The 19,038-nt window shown below is 46.2% G+C and overlaps 1 long non-coding RNA gene across 1 annotated transcript in view; it reads left to right on the top strand.

Moving 5' to 3' along the window:
* The window catches only part of LOC149121904 (uncharacterized), a 76,889-nt gene extending 58,141 nt beyond the window's left edge, over positions 1 to 18,748 (top strand). The window contains exons 3-4 of the long non-coding RNA XR_016221516.1: positions 17,514 to 17,616; positions 18,440 to 18,748. This is a non-coding gene — a long non-coding RNA (uncharacterized LOC149121904). The remainder of the gene's footprint in view (positions 1 to 17,513; positions 17,617 to 18,439) is intronic.
* The last annotated feature ends 290 nt before the right edge of the window (positions 18,749 to 19,038 follow it).

Here is a 19,038-nt window from a genome sequence, read left to right as displayed (position 1 = left end):
GGTTGGCTGCAGTCAAGATTTGTCACTTGTGCATGGTGTGATGAGTTGGCAGCCTGGGATTGGTTGAAGCTCAGCTGCTGTGATGAACTGAGACTCGGCTCTCTTGTTATATGAATATTCTCAGTTGAGTTTGTGGTTTGTTTACGTGCTAAGTCAGGGTCCAGCTTACTGCATACAGATTTTATCACTCAAGGATGGAAATATCAACTTAACACCTCTAAATGGAGGTAATCAAAATACCTGTATCATAGTACTGTGCCTGTGAGGATTAGATGAAGTGGCTTACGTGAAGCACTCAGCCCGGCACCTGTTATCTGTGTGCTCCGTGTGAATGAGATCTGTGTATCCTCCGATGGGGTTGCAGGCTCTATGAGGACCAGACACAAGCTGCTCTTTCTCCTGCTCTACCCCAGAATCAGAGCCCAGCTCCTTGAAGATGCTCAATAAATCTGGTGAAGGGATGGACTCCCGCTGGTTGCCTCCATTGATTTCACACCAGGGGCCCATCAAGGCCCCTTCTAGAGCACAGCAGTGTTCAGACTGGAGGGAGAATCTGGAGAGAGGAGCTGGAGGTCCGAGGAAAGTCGTTAACCCATCCACAGAAGCACAAACAAGCTGGGCAATGCAGAACGAGTGGGCAAAGTCGGGAACCTGTCCAGCATGACCCAGGGCTGGAGGGGGACTGCTGGAGGGCTGGGGGAGGTTCATGGAAGGCTGTTCTTCTTTGAGCTGGCTCTAGACTTGCTGTTGGTAAGAAGTGCTGGTTGCACATTGCAAAGCCAATAAGGGCAAACTTGAACTTGCCCATCCTTCTGCATCTGTTCGCACCTTGCATACCGTGATGGTTTCCTGAAAGCATGGCCTCTGCTTCTCTTCCACCTTTTAGATCCTGGCAGGTTTCTCCTCTGGGTGACTCTTTGCAGAGAAGGCCCTTCAGGAACCAAGAGCCCTGCTCAGCCAAATTGACTCCATCAGTGGACAGGTCTCTGTGTGTACTGGATGCTTGCGTCATCATGCTGCTCATGAATCCCATGGCTTTTTGCCAGGAAATTCAGAACAGCTTCCAGTGTCTAGCTATGCTCAGCTGGATTGCTTTACCTCTGTGAACAGAGAGGCCTGCTGCTATGGAGAGACACACACATACATCTACTGTGCAGCACCAGTGTGTTCGGGTATACTGTGCCGGAGCTTATTAGCTGTTGTAGCAGGCAAGGATTCCTAAGATTTCTCTGGTCTGCAGTTGGCTCTTACTGTAGTGCATTCCATACATGTCAGAAATAATGAGGTGACATTTGGATCTGACATGACATCATTAGACCACTGGTAATGTAGATTATGAACATGTGTTCATGTAAGGGAAAATCATAAATCAAGTAGAAAAATACTTGAGAAACCATAAGGGTCATGTCCAAATACATACTCTTGCAGTGTGTATCAATTCCAGCAAGTAGTAATTCAAGGCGTTGTCCTCTGGGGACTTATGGGTCACCAACCAAAGTAACATTTCTTGGGCCATTGGAAAAACCTATGGTAAATCTTAATAAACCTGAAGATGGTTTGTGCCAGGTCCAGGGTTTGGTGGGAGGCTGCTTGGCTCATCAGGTGTGGGAGGGAGGGGACATTATAGCCAGTTTTCCAAACTGGAATAATCCTGAGCATGGTTTTATATGCTCCTACGGGATTCCAGCAACATTATGGTTTTTGAAAAAAAATTATATAGTGATTTATTACAGTCATTACATTGCTGTGATTTCGAGAAGGCAGCCTTCCCCTCCCCTCAGAAACGCTGCAGGCTATGTAGTCTACCACACTCAGGAACAAACCAGTGCAAATGTTTGTCTCTGGCCAGAGAAGTTCTTTTCTCATGCACTGCATGTCTGTGGGCCTTGGCACAGCTCTGCTCACCACAGAGCCCAGAACTCTCGGCACCATTGAGTGTGGTCATCAGGTGAGCAGAGAAGGGAGGGCTGGGAGCAGTGTTTGCGGGTTGTCTGCTACCTCTCAGCTCTTCCACACGCACAGATTCAAACCTCGTGTCTGTGCCTCCTGTCCCTCACCTCTCAATGTGCTGAGCACCCCAGAGACAGCCATGATATCAAACACCTCCGAAAAAAGTGGGACATCTGCCGGAGCTGCTCCCTGCCTGTCCCTGTCTGCTGGCATCTGACCCCGTGTGACTCTGTCTCTATCTGTAGGTGCTCACTGTCTCCAAAACTCTCTCCTTAAAACATGAAGAGGAATGCACTTAGACAATAATACTCACATCCTAAGAGCTCAGCTCACGAGAAAATCTCACGAACCCTCCCCGTGTCCGGATCACTGCCTCTGCTGTGGGAAGCCACCCTCCTGCCCTGTGGCAGCACAGATGTGTGTGCCTCACCGGCCTCTCCCCATCTTGCTCCCCTGACCTCATCGTCCCACACCACCAGCTTTTGTCTTTATCAAGTCTTGGTGACTGTCTCCCGGAGATATCTGTTTGCTGCTGGCCCTTGCCTCCTCATCTCCCCTTACCGCTGGAAAAGAGAAACTGGCAATAGTTTCTGGGGACCATGTACACATGTTTGTAAAGGAAGCTACTCATGAAGTGGGTTGGCTAGGGCCCAGCACAAAGGTGCGCTTAGACGGAGGGCTGGAGGAGTGTTTAACCAAGCGGCTATTTTGAAGGCGTGGACGGGGTTAAGAGAAAGCAGCAATGGGTGATGCAAAGCTGTAGGGTTGCTTCTGCCACTGCTTAGCTTGAAGAGGCTTTGGCGGGGGTTCTTACTGGAACCTGAAGGGAAGAGTGGATGGTGGAAGAAGGGACCTCCCTCCAGGACATGGCCTTTGGGGGAGGGACCAGCCAAACTGCAGGAGGGACCCTTGATAGAGGGAACAGCCAAACCTGCAGGCTACTGCAAGAAGGAGTGAACCTCTGCTTCACTTTTTCCCTCCTTCTGTTTGCTGGCGGCGCCTCTTGTGGTGGAGCCAAGTGGATGTCCATTGATGCCGCCCATTTCCGAGGCTCCCAGGCTGCAATGCAGGGGGGAGGAGGGTGAAGGCAGATGGGGCGGGGGCAGCAGAAACTGTCCAGACATAAATCTGAGGTTATTCCCTGGTGTGGCTGTGAGGAGGAGCCACCTCAGCATCCTGGCTGAATGTGTCTGGAAGTCCAGAGAGTGGGCAGCCAGGTCCACGCCTTTGAAAAAGCCCACTTGCAGCTAATGATTCATTACAAGGAGATTTCTACAAGTAATATGGCAACTTCTAGTTTCCTCTCAGCAGAATCAGTTTCCTTCTTTACATGGGAAAAATGCAGTCTTGATCTTTTGGGGTAGAGAGTAAAGGAAATACCAACATCTTTCAGCCACAAGTGGATGTGCTGAGAGTGGAGACAATCCCGGAGCAGAAAGAAGACACTAAAAAGACAAGGGCTGCAGTTATGCTCTGTGACTAATTTCTTTTCTTTTTTTTTAAAAAAATTATTTATTTATGTGAAAGGCAGAGTTACAGAGAGGCAGAGGCAGAGAGAAAAAGAGGGAGAGAGGTCTTCCATCTGCTGGTTCACTCCCCAAATGACCACAACGGTGGGGCTGAGCCAATCCAAAGCCAGGAGCCAGGAGCTTCTTCCGGTTCTCCCATGTGGGTGCAGGGGCCCAGGGACTTGGGCCATCTTTTGCTGCTTTCCCAGGCCATAGCAGAGAGCTGCATCGGAAGTGGAGCAGCCGGGACTTGAACCAGCGCCCATATGGGATGCCAGCACTGCAAGTGGCAGCTTTACCTGCTATGTCACAGCACTGGCCCTGACTAATTTCTATCTCATAGTTGATCTAATAGTCAGAATCTTTCCAATAGATAGTAATTCAATTTAAATTATTTGGATATTTAACTCAACCTTCCCGTTCAATGCGCAGTCTCCATTGTTGGAATAAAATTCCTCATTTGTGAGAAATAGAATCAAGTCAACAGACTTCTCAGTAATATAGCACATTATTTTTGTTCCTCTTCTCCTTTTGACAAATGAGCTCAAAGGTGATATACAGAGATATAGATTTTTTTGGCTCACACTCACTTAAAATGCATTTTTCTTGTGTAAGTAAAATGAACCATCATTTATTAATTTGGACAATCTGATTTATTGGGTTTTCTGGAGCTGTTAGGAGTTTTCAAATATGCACTTAAAAACTTCTGGTTCATTTCTGTGATTCATTGCAAGGTAACCTTATATAAATATAAGCTTAGGTGCCCATTAAAAATAGATTTGAGTCTCATAATCTGGAACTTACTCAGTTCTTCATACTTCATAATACATCACATTAGCTGGCAGTGTAGAGCCGTTATGATATTAACATAGATTTGAGCAGTAATAGAAATGTACTTACAGGGAGGTTAAAAGAATGAGATCTGCGTCTGATGGCTCTTTGAGCCACTTGGAGCAAGGTACTGCTTTGTGGGCATATTCTTGAAAGTTTGAATAATGAGGTAAGATTTTATTTTGGGTACCATTTAAAAGTATTGTAAAACTGTGTCTGTTTCAAAATGCAAGCAACCAATAGCAGGACGGGGCTATCATTTTCCTCTTGCATCTGGAAGATGACCAGGAACGTATGAAGTGTATGTGGGCAGGCATGTCTGCTGGGACCCTGCACCGGGCTGTTCTGCCCCTCTTGAGCCGGGCACTTGCTGGAAGGAGAATGGCAACCACATCTGCAGGGCAGCACATGATGGGCCATGAGGACTGATGGCTCACTCGGCACCCTCCCAGCAGGAGCAGTGCTGGGAAAGGGTTTTGCCCCGAGGGCCACTGGGACTGACAGTCTGCCGGCTCTTAGTTCCCTTCCATCTCCATCGTGGTTGTCACGTTAGCGCCCTTCCCCCGGCTGAGCCGTTGAAAAGAGTCTGTCTTTCCAGTCTCTCCCTGGTGAATTTGCTGTGGGTAAGACAATGTGGAATCCAAGGCCAGCACCCTGTGATGATCGCGGATTCTTCACTCTGTGTATGTGATTCAAAATCATCTGAAGACTGGGGTTCGTGGGACCCACACGCCACCTGCATGTTGTGGTGTAATGCAATGACTGATCTTTAAAATTCCTTTGTGTTTGTGATGCTTTCTCCTTTTCCAGAGGGCTTGCGATGATAGAATACGTTGACTTCCTCCTGGTAGTAAGGAGTACCCACCTAGTGGTCCTTGGCCTCCAGTGCATGTTAGCATGATCTAAAGCCATGTTGATGGGTATCGGTGCTTGGCCACCTCCTCTAACCTATCGAGTGAGGATTGCTGAGGACCAAGGAGTGACCATTGAGGACTGGTGGTGAACAGGGGCAGGAGGATGTGAGCTGTCTCTCACTCCTTTCTCTTGAATCTGGGAATCTGAATTATTTTCCAATAATTCACTTTCTAACAGTCTCCTTTCAAGAGGCCTTTTGCCCACGTGTTTTGAGGTGGGGGTGAGGTTTGTATGGACAAAACAAGACTGGTATGGGGCATGGTGTCAGACATGGGTGGTCTTTTGTAAGCTCAAGGACTGTGTCAGTCCACAGAAACTATGGCGTCAGAGGGAAGTGACGAGGGACACTGTGGCATGTTGTTGGGTGGAGACGTAGCAATTGAGAGAAAGATAGGTGTCCCTCTACCTGGGCAAGGGGCACAGCCTCGCTTCAGAGTGACAAAGACAGCTCACTCTATCCCTCCATGGTGGAAAAGCCTGCTGTCCCTTTGAATCAGCCAGAGCACCAGCTCTGTGGACACTGGCCTGTAGTTTCAGGACAGAGTGGCAGACAAGAAGTATTGTGAGTCAGTCTGAGGCCTCCTGGTGACTCTTCAGAATGAGGGTATGTACATGTGCCAGTGTGCCGGTGTGTGAACATAGCCGTGCACCTGGGAAAGGAGCTAAGGACACCTGGGCTGAGGGCCTTCCCGTGCCCTCTCTGCAGCATAGACTGGAGAAACCTGGGGAGCCCTCAGTGAACCCTAGTTCACCTCGCCTTGGCTCCTGTGCCGTCACTTGGTGGACGTGGACCAAGTGACTAAGGGGAAATGCAAAACACCATTTATGTTTGCACCTGTGTCGTGGCTCCCTGAGACACATGCAGACCCCAAGTCTCAGTGCTGTCCTTTGCCTCATACCTGACACCCCTCTCTCCCAAAAGCAATAGAAAGTGACCTTCCTAACGGGGAGATCAAAGGATGCTTCCTTCGGGTAGCCCTCTGGTCTCCAGCAGCTGCAGTCTCTCTCCATTGTTGGTTTACGGGGACACATCCACCATGCTTCTCTCCTTGGCCTTGACACTTTCTCATTTGGGTCTCTGCTAATCATGCACATCTGTGGGATGATCAGTGGGTGCTTGTCAGGGATGACCTTCCACTTGCTCCCTAGATGAGAATCCTTGAGGAAAAGGCCCCACCTTTTCCTGTCTTCTTTCAGGACAGTGCGCTCGGGGAAGACACCTGCTAATGCCCCCTGAACGAATGAATGAGTAACCCTGAACCCATCCTGATGAACAGCTGTGGACATTTTGCTCAGAAAAATAGAGTCCATGAGACGTTGTTCTTGCTGTTTTAAAACCATTCCTATTTAAATGTGCTTTGTGAGTCTGTTGGTAGCAGTCATTTCTGAGTGTATTTGTTATTCTCCTGATCTATCAACAGAGAGCCCGGCTCTCCAGGCCCCGTCCAAAGTGCTCCACTGATAGGCGATCCTGTGCTTGTTGATTGAGTTCTGTGAACTCCTACGATTTGAGGAAAGCTTTCTCACTGGGTCACCAAACCTGTGAACAAGCAATTCCCAGCCTTGAGAGGACCGGGGCAGACCCCCATGTTAATGGCAAACACTTCTGGAGTTCACACGTCCAAACTTCCATCTCAAAATGATGTAAAAACAATATTTCTGCTTTTAATATCTGCTGATTGAATGTGGGTAGAATGGCAAAATGCATCCCTCCTTCTCATGCTCCCACGTTCCCTTCTCCTTCCTTCTTTATTCTTTTAATTTTTACAATAATGTTCAGTTTATTTTATAATCATAAGTTTAATATCTACTGAGTAAAGAATTCAACAAATAGCAAGAAGAAAAAAACATTGTTCCTCAACAATAGAGACAAGGGCTATAAATGATAGTCAAATCTCAAACTGTCAATTTTGCTCATGTACATTACATTTTTGGTACTCGGTTACTGTATCAGAGGAAATATATGATATTTGTCTTTTGGGGACTGGATTGTTTAACTAATTATAACAGTTTCCAGTTGCATCCATTTTGTTGCAAAAGACATAGTGTATGTATTCCATACTTTCTTCATCCAGTCATCAGCTGGTGGACATCTGGGTTGATAACATTTCTTAGCTTTGTGAATTGAATTGCGATTCACATGGGGTGGGGTACAGATAACTCTTTCCTATGCTGATTTCATTTGTTTGGGTAAATTCCCAGGAAAGGGATGGCTGAGTCATATGGTAGATCTACTTTCAGATTTTGGAGAAATTTCCATACTGTCTTCCATAACTGCACCAGTTTACATTCCCACCAGCCGTGGATTAGGGTACCTTTCTCCTCACATCCTCAACACCATTTATTGTTTATTGATTTCTGTATGATAGCCATCCTTCCTGGTGTAAGGTGAAATCTTATTATGGTTTTGATTTGCATTTCCCAGATAGTTAGTGATCTTGAGCATTTTCTCGTGTGTCTGTTAGCCATTTGAATTGCATCTTTTGAAAAATGCCTGTTCAATTCCTTCACTCATTGCTTGACTGGATTGTTTGTTTTGTTGTTGTTGAGTTTCTTGAACTGTTTATAGATTTTGGATATTAATCCTTTATTGGTTGCGTAATTTCCAAATATTCTGTCCCTTTCTGTCAGTTGCCTCTTCCTTGTTGAGTGTTTACTTTGCAGTGCAGAAGCTTCTTAGCTTGAGGTAATCCCATTTGTCTATTTTTGCTTTGATCACCTGTGCGTCTGACGTATTTTCCAGAACTTCTCTGCCTATACCAATGTCTTGCTGAGTTTCCCCAGAGTTATCCTCTAGTAATTTGATGGTAACAGGTTATAGAATTAGATTCTTGATCCTTTTTGAGTTGACTTTTGTATAAAGTATAAGGTAAGGAGTTCTTTCGCATTCTCCTGCATGCAAAGATCCAATTATCCCAGTCTCTTGTTGAAGAGACCGTCCTTTCTCTAGGGATTGATTTTAGCTCCTTTGTCAAAGATAAATTGGTTGTAGATGCATGGATTGGCTTCTGGGATTTATATTCTGTTCTATTAGTCTACATGTCTATTTTTGTGCCAGTACTAGGCTGTTTTGATTATAAATACCCTTTGATATGTCTTAAAATTTGGTGTTGTGATGCCTCTGTTTTTCTTGTATAAGATTACTTTAGCTATTTGTGTTGTCTATTTAGCTATTTAGCTATTTGTGTTGTCTCTTGTGTTTTCATACGTTAGCATCATTTTTTCTAGATCTGAGAAGAATATCATTGGTATTTTGGTTGGGATTGCATCAAATCTGTAAATTGCTTTGAGGAGTATGGACATTTTAATAGTATTAATTATTCCAATCCATGAACATGGAGATTTTTTTATTTTGTTGAGTCTTCTATTTCTTTCTTTAATGTTTTGTAACTTTCATCATAGAGATTGTTCACCTGCTTGGTTAAATTTATTCAAAGGTATTTAAATTTTTTGTAGCTCTTGTGTGTGTGACTGATCTTATAAGTTCTTTTTCAGCCATGGCATTATCTGCCTATTCAAAGGCTATTGAGTTTAATGTGTTGATTTATATCCTACAAATTTAACAAACTCTCTTACAAGTTCCAATAGTTTCTTAGTGGAGACTTTGGTTCCCCTGTATATAGAATCATGTCATCTGCAAACATGAACATTTTTACTTTCTCCTTTCCAATTTGTATCACTTTGATTTCTTTTTCTTGCCCAATGACTCTGGATAGAACTTCCAAGACTATACTGAATAGCTTGGAAAAGTGGGCTCCTTTGGCTCTGGATCTTAGTGGAAATGTTTCTAACTTTACCCTGTTTAATATACGGCTGGCTGTGGGTTTGTCATATGTTGCCTTAATTGTATTGAGGAATATTCTTTCTATACTCAATTTACTTAAGGTTTTTATCATTAAAAGATGTTATATTTTATCAAATGCTTTCTCTGCATCTATTGAGGTAATCATATAGGTTTTATTCTTTAATTCGTTAGTGTGATGCATCACATTTATTGATTTGCATTTGTTGAACCATCCCTGCTTACCTGGGATAAATACCACTTAGTGGCCGGTGCCATGGCTCACTAGGCTAATCTTCCGCCTTGCGGCACCGGCACACCGGGTTCTAGTCCCGGTCAGGGCGCCGGATTCTGTCCCGGTTGCCCCTCTTCCAGGCCAGCTCTCTGATGTGGCCAGGGAAGGCAGTGGAGGATGGCCCAAGTCCTTGGGCCCTGCACCCCATGGGAGACCAGGAGAAGCACCTGGCTCCTGCCATCGGATCAGCATGGTGTGCTGGCCACGGCACGCTGGCCATGGCGGCCATTGGAGGGTGAACCAACGGCAAAGGAAGACCTTTCTCTCTGTCTCTCTCACTGTCCACTCTGCCTGTAAAAAATTAAAAAAAAAAATCCCACTTAGTCCAGAATTATCTTTCTGATGTATTGTTGGATTCAATTAGCTAGTATTTTGTGGAGAATTTTTGCATCTATGTTCATCACTGACATTGTTCTATAGTTCTCTTTCATTGTTGTATCTGTCTCTGGTTTTGGAATTAAGGTGCTGCTGGCCTCCAAGAAGGAGTTTGGCAGAATTCTCCTCATTCAATTGTTTTGAATAGTTTGAGGTGAATTGGAATTAGTTCATTTTTTAAAGTCTGGTAGAATTTGGCAGTGAAGTTATATGGTCCTGGGCTTTTCTTTATAGGGAGGGTCTTTATTAGTGATTCAATCTCTGTTTTTGGTTATTGGTCTGCTTAGATTTTCTATGTCTTCATGACTTAATTTTGGTAGATTGTATGTGTTCAGGAATCTACCCCTCTCTTCTAGCTTTTCCAAATTGTTGTCATATAGCTATTTGTAGTAATTCCTGATGGTTCTTATTATTTCTGCGGTATCTGTTGTAACATCTCCTTTTTCAAGTCTGATTTTATTGGTTTGAGTCTTCTCCCTCCTTATTTATTTATTTATTTATTTATTTTGGTTAATTAAGCCAATGGTGTATCAATTTTGTTTATTTTTTCAAAAAACCATCTATTCGTTTCATTGATCTTTTGTATTTTTTGTTTCAATTTTGTTTGTTTATTCTCTAATTTTGATTATTGCTTTTCTCATACTAATTTTGGGTTTGGTTTGTTGTTTTTCTAGGTCCTTGAGATATGTTGATAACTCATTTATTTGATGCCTTTCCAATTTTTTTATGTAGGCAATAATTGCTATAAACTTCCCATTTTTATTTTAAGATTTTATTTATTTATTTGAGAGGTAAAATTTTAGAGAGAGAGGGAGAAACAGAGAGAAAGGTCTTCCATCTGCTTGTTCACTCTCTGCACCACCAGAGCTGAGCTGACACAAGCCCGGAGCCAGGAGCTTCTTTTGGTTCTCCCATGAAGGTGTTGTATTGTCATCTTCATTCATTTCCAGGAATTTTTTATTTCCCTTTTGATTTCTTCTATAACCCACTGTTCATTCCATGTTGTTCAGTCTCCATGTGTTTGCATATTTTCTAGATTCTTCAGTTGCTAATTTCCAGCTTGATTCCATTATGGTCAAAAAAGATACATGATATGACTTCACTTTTTTTAATTTGATGAAACTTGCTTTATGGGCTAGCATATGGTCTACCCTAGAGAAAGTTCTAGGCATTTATGAAAAGAATGTGTACTCTTCAATTGTGGGATGAAATGGTCCGTTGATATCAGTTAGGTCCATTTGGTCCATAGGGTAGATTAGCTCTGTTTTTCCTTTGTTGATTTTCTATCTAGTTGATCTGTCCACTGATAAAAGTGGGGTGTTGAAGTCCCCCACTACTATTGTATTGGAATATATGTCTCCCTTTATATCCACTAACGTTTGTTTTAAATAGCCAGGGACCTTGACATTGGGAGCATATACGTTTATTATAGGCACGTCTTCCTGTTGAATTGATCCCTTAATCATTACATAATGGCCTTCTCTGTCTCTTTTAGCACATTTTGTGTTAAAGTCTAAATGGTGGTGCTGCTTGGTGGACGTCTGAGAGATTCCGAGTTGCCAGTTCTGGACCGAATCATCCTTTTGATTCAATGGCAAGGTTGAGCTGCGGCCCTGACACATGGCAGAATCACCACTCTCTTGGCTTCCTGCAGTCGCCTTACAGTCTCTTACCATGCTCTGTGCATCGTGACTGTGTGCAGCTTAGCGCCAGCACATCTGGAAAAAGCACAAAGGGGATACAACTGCACCTGCTTAGGGGTGTATCTCGCCAGCTGTGTAGTGCTGCCTGCAGCCAAACTAACAGCAGGACCTTGCTGCCCCTGTATCACCAGAGGGAGTGACCTTGACCTGCTGCCGTCCTTGCTCCTTAGCTCTAGTGCTGGCTCAACCTCTTGCCCAAGCTCTGTCACTGGACTCCTAAGAAAGGAAACATCAGAGTGGGTGCATGATGCCTTGGTTAAGACTCCACTTGAGACACCCACACCCCATATCAGAGCACCTGGGTGTCCTCGGCCCCGCCTCTGCTTCAGATTCCAGACTTCCTGCTAAGGTGCACCCAGGTGGCAGCTGGTGATGGCTCAAGTACTCGTGTCCCGACCACTCATGTGGAAGACCGGGTCTGAATTCCAGGCTCCTTGCAATGGCCTGGTCCAGTCAGATCTATCGTGGGCATTTGAGGAGTGAACAAGTGGGTGAAGATCTCTCTCTCTATCCTTCTGTCTCTGTGTCTCTGCCTTTCAAATAAATAAAAATAAATAAATGAATACAATTTATTAAAAGAGGAAGAGAAATTTGATATTGTTCCTTGTAATTAGGATGAAGGGGGAAACATCCATGGCCTTATATAAATACAGCATTGACAAAGAGGGTGCCTGTAGCCCCGGTACTTACTGAGACTGCCAATAGTGGTGTGAGCCCGTGTGGGTTGAGCCAGTGTGAGGCTGTGAGGTACCCTTTGTTGCTTTACGGGTATCCATCTTTTCTTTCCAGCTGGACTTGATGTGGGAAAAGGGAAGGTGTGACATACATGTAACCAGATTCTGAGCATCCGCACGTTCACTCGTTTCTCAAAGCTTCGTTAACAGCTCGCTTAGTGAACAGTCCGGGCCCGGCAGCTTGTGTGGGGTCAGGGACTAAAGCCTTGCAGAATCACGGCAAATGCCCGTCCTCAGGTATTAGCAAGTGCACAGAATTTCTCCTTGCTTCTGTGGTGTTCACTTACCTCTGTTTTCAGGCAGAAAAGTGCCATCTCGTGTCTTTAGCTTTTTCTTTGTTAAGTGAAATCACAATTTATTCCGATATTTCAAACGTACCCAGTCTTTTTCCTTTGTATCCTTGGCTATTTTTGACTTTAGAATCTTCCAAGTAGAGGGTGTTTTCCTAAACATACATTTTCCTGAGTGTTTTGTGAAGTTGAGAACTTGAACGTCACCTAATCAGTCCTTTCTGTTGTCTTGGCAGGATTGAAGCAAGTTCAGTTGTTTTAAGAAAGTGATGTAATTTTGCTGAAATACATGGTCTTGTGCAGGTCCCACCCTCTGCCAGCCTCTCTGTCTTGTTTCTGACAGATTTGACACAGCTTATTTCAGCTCTGACAGAGTTTCAAGGATGTATTGGATCCTTCTATTAGTAATATAGAAATTGCATTTTTTATGCAAGGAAATCACTGAGACTAGGGTCCGGGTCTGTTGGCTCCCAGGAGCTGGAATACTGAATGGATGCCACTAATCAGGGTCTCGTAGACACCCACGGGGAGAGGGGTCTACCTTCCCCTCCCCCTCCAAAACTCTTTTTAATGATTTCTCCTAAGAGCTCAATTTCTACCTCTTGGACGTATGGTTTACTACACTAAGTGAATTCTGGACCCAAACTGGGCCCTTGAGAAAACAAAGAGCCTGGCGAGAGAACATAAGGTGAGGTAGTTGGGTGGCCTTTGTCCTTAGTTCCTGAGGCGGAGTTTCTAAACCCTTGCACTATTCAGGGGAAGGAAACCTTTTGTCTGCCAAGAGCCATTTGGATACTTACGTTGTCATCCACAGGCCATACAAAATTATCGACTTAAAAAATCAGCCTGCTATAGATTGACTGAATTTCAAGTCCCTCCTGTGGGGCCAAATGACTTCACTGGTCTTACACAGCCTGCGAGCAGGACATCTGAATTGGGGCTTCTGCTGTGGGTTCCGAGCCTTGGGCCGCATCTGAGTTCCTCCCACGATCACTCTGGGTTGGGGCTGGTCCTGCCAGCAAGGCTACCCGTGTGGTTTAAGGGCTGGAGCTTTGAGCCACGCGATGCTGAGTTGGTCCTTCGAGAGGGGGATGGGGTGAGGGAATGAGTCGTTCAGCCATGTCATCCATGATTGGGTCACACTCACAGAACAAAATCCCAGGGAAAATGGTGGACACTGGCACTCGGGGAGCTCTCCAGCTGGCGGACCCATCAGTGTGCCCTGATTCCGGGAGAGACATGGACACTTCATTTGCGATCCTCCCGGGCCTCACCCTATAGGTCTCTCCATTGGACTGGTTCTGATGTACTCTTTCTAACAAAACTTCAGCACTTTCCAGGGTCCCATGGGTCATTCTTGTGAGTTACTGAACCTGAGATGGTCATGGTAGCCTTCTGAATGTATAGCAATTGATTAGAAGTACAAGTGGCCTGGGGCCCAACCTGCGGCTGCCAGCTGAGGTGAGAGCAGTCTTGTTGAGTACGGAGCCCTACACCTGTGGCGTCCACGTGGATGCTGGAAGGTTAGGGTCAGACTTGCGTTGCAGGAATGCAGGGGCCAGGTTACCGTTGGGGAGAAATTTAGAGGCAAGGCCTCAGCCTGCGCGGCTGTGTAGCTCCCCCCGTGGCACGCGCTGGTGTCTTTCTGAGGACTTCCCTTCAGTTTCCCCAGGCTCATCCAGCTAGAGTTGGTCCACCCCTTGCAAATCTCAGGCACTTCAGTGGAGTGGGCAGGAAGAGAGACCATCAGAAGCCCTCTGTGCCCCTGCTCTCCAGCCGGAATCTGAAATGCGAGGTGTTCCCGGTTCCCCAGAACCGGCTTCTATAAAGGGGGCCCTCTAGGAGGCCTTGGTCCCTGGACTGACCTGGACCCATCTGGTGCCATCTGTCCTATGTCTGCCCCTTCCTAGCCACTCTGTCCACAGCCTGCACCACAGGAGATACTGGCAGGGGACGTGGACAGCAAGGGCCCAGGGGACCCCACCTGTGACACCTGGAAGCCAGCCTGTGCTGATTTGATGTTGGCTTCTGCTGTCTGCCATCAGTTTCATTTTCCTTTTGGTGATCATTTGGCCTATGTCTTCACGTCTTGGATGTTCAGTTTATGTCATGACAGAATAAGAGAATCTTATTGCTTCTTTTTTCTCTACAGTTTCTAAATATTAAAGGCTGAATTATGAATTTCTAAGAAAAAGCCAGTGATCTATGTCTCTAATATACACTAATGGGCTGCATGATTAATAGTTAATTAGAATCCTTTCTGGAATCTCTTCTAAAACATTGTAACTGAATTTTAGGTACAAAAATATGCTCCGTAGTTTTTTCTTGGTGGCCTCCATTTACCTCTCTCTTCCAGTTGCTTCTGACGTTACGGGAATGTGACTCACTGAACCGTCAGCATTGTCTTACCTTTCCACTTAGAGAATTCAGAAAACCTTCCAGCAATTCCATTCATCTAAATCACATACTGGAAAGTTTTAAGTGTACATGAAAAACTTCATCTGGCCATGTATCAACCCCTGGCATGTTTAGGAATGGGACTCTCAAAATGTCTTGAGTGTTTCCAATAAGCAGCAAAGTTGGAATCACTGCTTAATGGGCTTTGTAAATCTCCCAAGTGTGGTTTTATAATCCCTCGTTCATTCCCCTGTTGTCAATGCTCTTCACATAAACAGAGAGGGGGCCTGTAGTGCTTATTTAAAAGAGGCGGGAAGTAGGGAATTCGTATTACAGGCTTGGGATGGGGACAAGAAGCCCAAGAGATGGGGTGAAGGAGATTACTGAAGAGAGAAGAGCAAGCAGTCCTAACTCCTCAGGACTGGGGAGGCAGAACAAACGGCCCTTTGGAGGGCTTAGAGGAGACAAAACAGAGAAAGAAGATGGCGTAGGGCAGCCTGCAGAGCTGCCAGCATGGCCGTCTTTCTTAGCCCTGCCCACACTTTGCTCCCAGATGAGTAAGCGCTGCTGTTTGTCATTGCCAGCCTCTGTCGTCCGCCATGGAACTGTGGCTGGCGTCTCCCACCCCAGGGCTTTAGCTGAAGGTTCCCATGTGATTTGTTTACCCCCTTGTTTCATGCAATTTAATTTCTGGTGCTGTATGCAAAGTGATTTGTGTTTTGTAAACCTTCAACTCCATCCTGCCTGCCCATCACCCTTGTCCTCTGGCCAGCAGCCAAGCCTGGTAGACAGCCAAACCCGAAACCCCAGGAGTCCTAGAGAGACAGAGCAATGCCAACCAGCGCTGTGACTTCAGAGAACTGTGAACAGGGAGGCCTGTGCAGCTACCATCTCAATTTGTGATTTAATGCACAAGAGCTTTTATTCTTGCATTACTGATGTAATTTTCTTTTGCACTACAAAATTAATACCCTTTGATTATTAAAAATCCGAACCCAAAGCGAAGGGTGAATTCTCTTCCCTACATTCTCTCCCCTGGTCCAGCTTCCGACACATGGCATGGCTAACAGGTTGGTGTGCATTCTTCCAGACTCCTAGCACCACATGCACACACATGCAACATACATGCACACACGTACACACATGTGCACACATACACATACACACCACATTTATACACGTACTCACTTGGCTTTTGTTCATTTTATACTGGTTAACAATTTGACAGGATGATGCTTTCTCTTTGCCCTTAGCAGTGTGCTGTGGACACTGCACATTTGGCTCATGGTTGTTTTTTAATTAATGAATTAATCTTCCTTTTATCTGAAAGGCAGAGAGATGGAGAGAGATCCTCCATCTGCTGCTTCACTCCCCAGATGCATGCAACAACCAGGTCTGGGCCAGGCAGAAGCCAGGTGCCTGGAACTCCACCCAGGTTTCTCCCTGGGTGGCAGGGACCCAAGTACTTGCATCACCATTCACTGCCTCCCAAGTTCTGTATCAGTGGGAAGCTGGATCAGACAGAGGAGCCAGGACTCATACCAGGTGCTTTGATTTGGGACATGGGCATCCCAAGCAGTAGCTTAGCTATTGCACCAAATGCCCACCACGGCTCATGTGTTGTAAATAACCTCTGATCCATAGTTTTGGTATGACTTACTTCATTTAACCACACCCTGGTGATTGATATTTGGATTGTCTCTGTTTTTGTTATCCGATTAATCAGTAAGTTTTAAAGATTTATTAATTATTTCAAAGGCAGAGTGTCAGAGAGAGAGAAGCAGAGAAAGAAATCTTCCATCCACTGGTTCACTCCTCACATGGCCGCAGTGGCAGGGCTGGGCTGGAGTCAGGAGCCAGGAACTGCATCCAGGTCTCTGGCATGGGTGGCAGAGGCCCAAGCACTGGGGCCATCTTCCGCTGCTTTCCCAGTGCTTTAGCAGGGAGCTGGACAGGAAGTGGAGCAGGCAGGACGTGAGCCAGTGAGCCAGTGCTCACGTATGGGATGGTGGTATCACAAGCAGCAGCCAGTCCCTCCATAAATATTTCCTAAACGTTAGTTAGATGCCAGGCTCTGTTCTAGGCAAAGATTCTTGTCCCCGTGGAGTTTGCTGGTACAGACACACGTGTGCCCCACCCCTCCACCACGTGGGCCAGCTGATTGGGTATGGTGGGAGCCGTGCTTAGGGGGCTGGGAGGATTTTACCTATGCATGGGTCCTGTTCCAAACCTGTCTCTAACTCTAAATTGCATCTTTAAAATTCTATAATTTTCAATTTTTATGTAGAAAGAATCGTTTCCTTTCCCAAATCCTGTCTGCTGTGGACCAATGTGAAAGTGATTGCATTTTAATCAGAAATGTGGACAGAACAATTGAAGTTGTTATAGAAGAGATCTTTGTGGGGGGAGTACTGATGGAGTTTCCCACTTCTGTCTTGGCTGCCTTCCTCTCTCAGCAGATGCAATTTTAACTGTTCAGAGCACGATTGTTGTCCCCGCCCCAGGCTCTCCAGCATCGGGAGACTGGCAGAGGTCTCCAGGGAAGCCTGCGTCTCTGGACCTGCCAGCAGAGGAGAGCAGTTGGAGATCCAGGGGGCTTTGTCAGCGTTTGGGCTGTGGTGGCTTCGGCTGACATTCCCATGCTGTGTCCTGGGAGCAGCCTGCCCTGGGAAAAAGAAACACAGATTTGGCTGACAAATCCTTACGTGGTTTCTGCTTTCCCCCAAATGGACAGATCAAGCATTCATGAAAAGCAGACCTGCGATTCAACAGAGTGTCTTCATTTTGCTAAGTGATCTCTGACGACATTTAAAGGGTTTCGGCATCTCTAGAGCAAGGTAATTGTTGCAATCAACACCGCCATGAATGCAGACAGCCCACTGGATCCCAAAAAGCCAGGCAGCAGGTTCCCTAGCTCCTGGGTCTCCGTTCTCGCATCCCGTTTCCCACAGGGGTTGCTGGGAGCCTCTGCTTGGGGTGAGAGTGGTAGTGGCCCCTGATGGAAGAGGGGAAGCGAAGTCAAAAGAGCAGGAGAGGGCCGGCTCCACGGCTCACTAGGCTAATCCTCCGCCTTGCGGTGCCGGCACACTGGGTTCTAGTCCCGGTCGGGGCACCGGATTCTGTCCCGGGTGCCCCTCTTCCAGGCCAGCTTTCTGCTGTGGCCCAGGAGTGCAGTGGAGGATGGCCCAAGTGCTTGGGCCCTGCACCCCATGGGAGACCAGGAGAAGCACCTGGCTCCTGCCTTCAGATCAGCGCGGTGCTCCGGCTTCAGTGCGCCGGCTGTAGCGGCCATTGGAGGGTGAACCAACGGCAAAAGGAAGACCTTTCTCTCTGTCTCTCTCTCACTGTCCACTCTGCCTGTCAAAAAAAAAAAAAAAAAAAAAGAGCAGGAGCTCTGAAGCCCAAGATTGGAGTTTGAGAACCTGGCTGTGCACTAACGATGGACGGTAGGCCTGCCACATCTCACCTGCAGCATGGGATGCTAACACCCTACTCCACGTGGCCACTGAGATGCTCTGAATTCCCGTTCGCCCAGCTGGCGTTCAGATGTGGCTTTGGCTCCCGCGTGAGCTGCAGCAGGAGCCATGGGGCTGGCTGGGCAGTGGGGGAAGTTGGGCCAGTGGGGAGGTGATTTACAACAGCGCCCTCCCTTATTTGCAGGTTCACGTTCCATGGTTTCAGTTACTGAAGTTCAAAAATGTTAAGTGGAAAATTCCAGAAACAAAGAATCTGTACATTTTAGACTGCACACTGTTCTGAGTCGTGTGGTGAAATCTTGCTGTGCCACCTCACTTTGTCCCACCTGGGCTGAGACTGCTGTCTTTGTCCACCACGTCCACACTGTGTATCCTCCCCACCTGGGAGTCACCCCACAGCCAGTTGCTTTACCAGAACCACTGTCACGCTATCATGGTACTTGAATTCAAGTAACCTTATTTTACTTAGTAGTGATGCTGGCCGTTTTATTACAGTATATAGCAATAGAATCGTTCTAATTTATTATTAGTTCTTATTGTCAATCTGTTACTTACCTGATTTGTAAGTTAAACTTTATCATGGGTTGTCTGTCTAGGAAAAGACGTAGTGGGTATATTGTGTAGTACTGTGCAGTTTGGGCAAGCACCGGGGGGCTGGGAGCATACCCCCCCCCAGACAAGGGGACTGCTGTACTCGGTTCATGATCCACCATGGCGCATGCTGCTGGAGTCGCACAAACCTAGTCAAAGGCTCTGGGCTACATGGTTTCCTCACTGAGGACT

Source organism: Oryctolagus cuniculus, chromosome 15 (assembly GCF_051225735.1).
Source record: "Oryctolagus cuniculus isolate XC-2025 breed Fujian yellow rabbit chromosome 15, ASM5122573v1, whole genome shotgun sequence".
Taxonomy (NCBI): domain Eukaryota; kingdom Metazoa; phylum Chordata; class Mammalia; order Lagomorpha; family Leporidae; genus Oryctolagus; species Oryctolagus cuniculus.
This window is presented reverse-complemented; position numbering and strand designations above follow the sequence as displayed.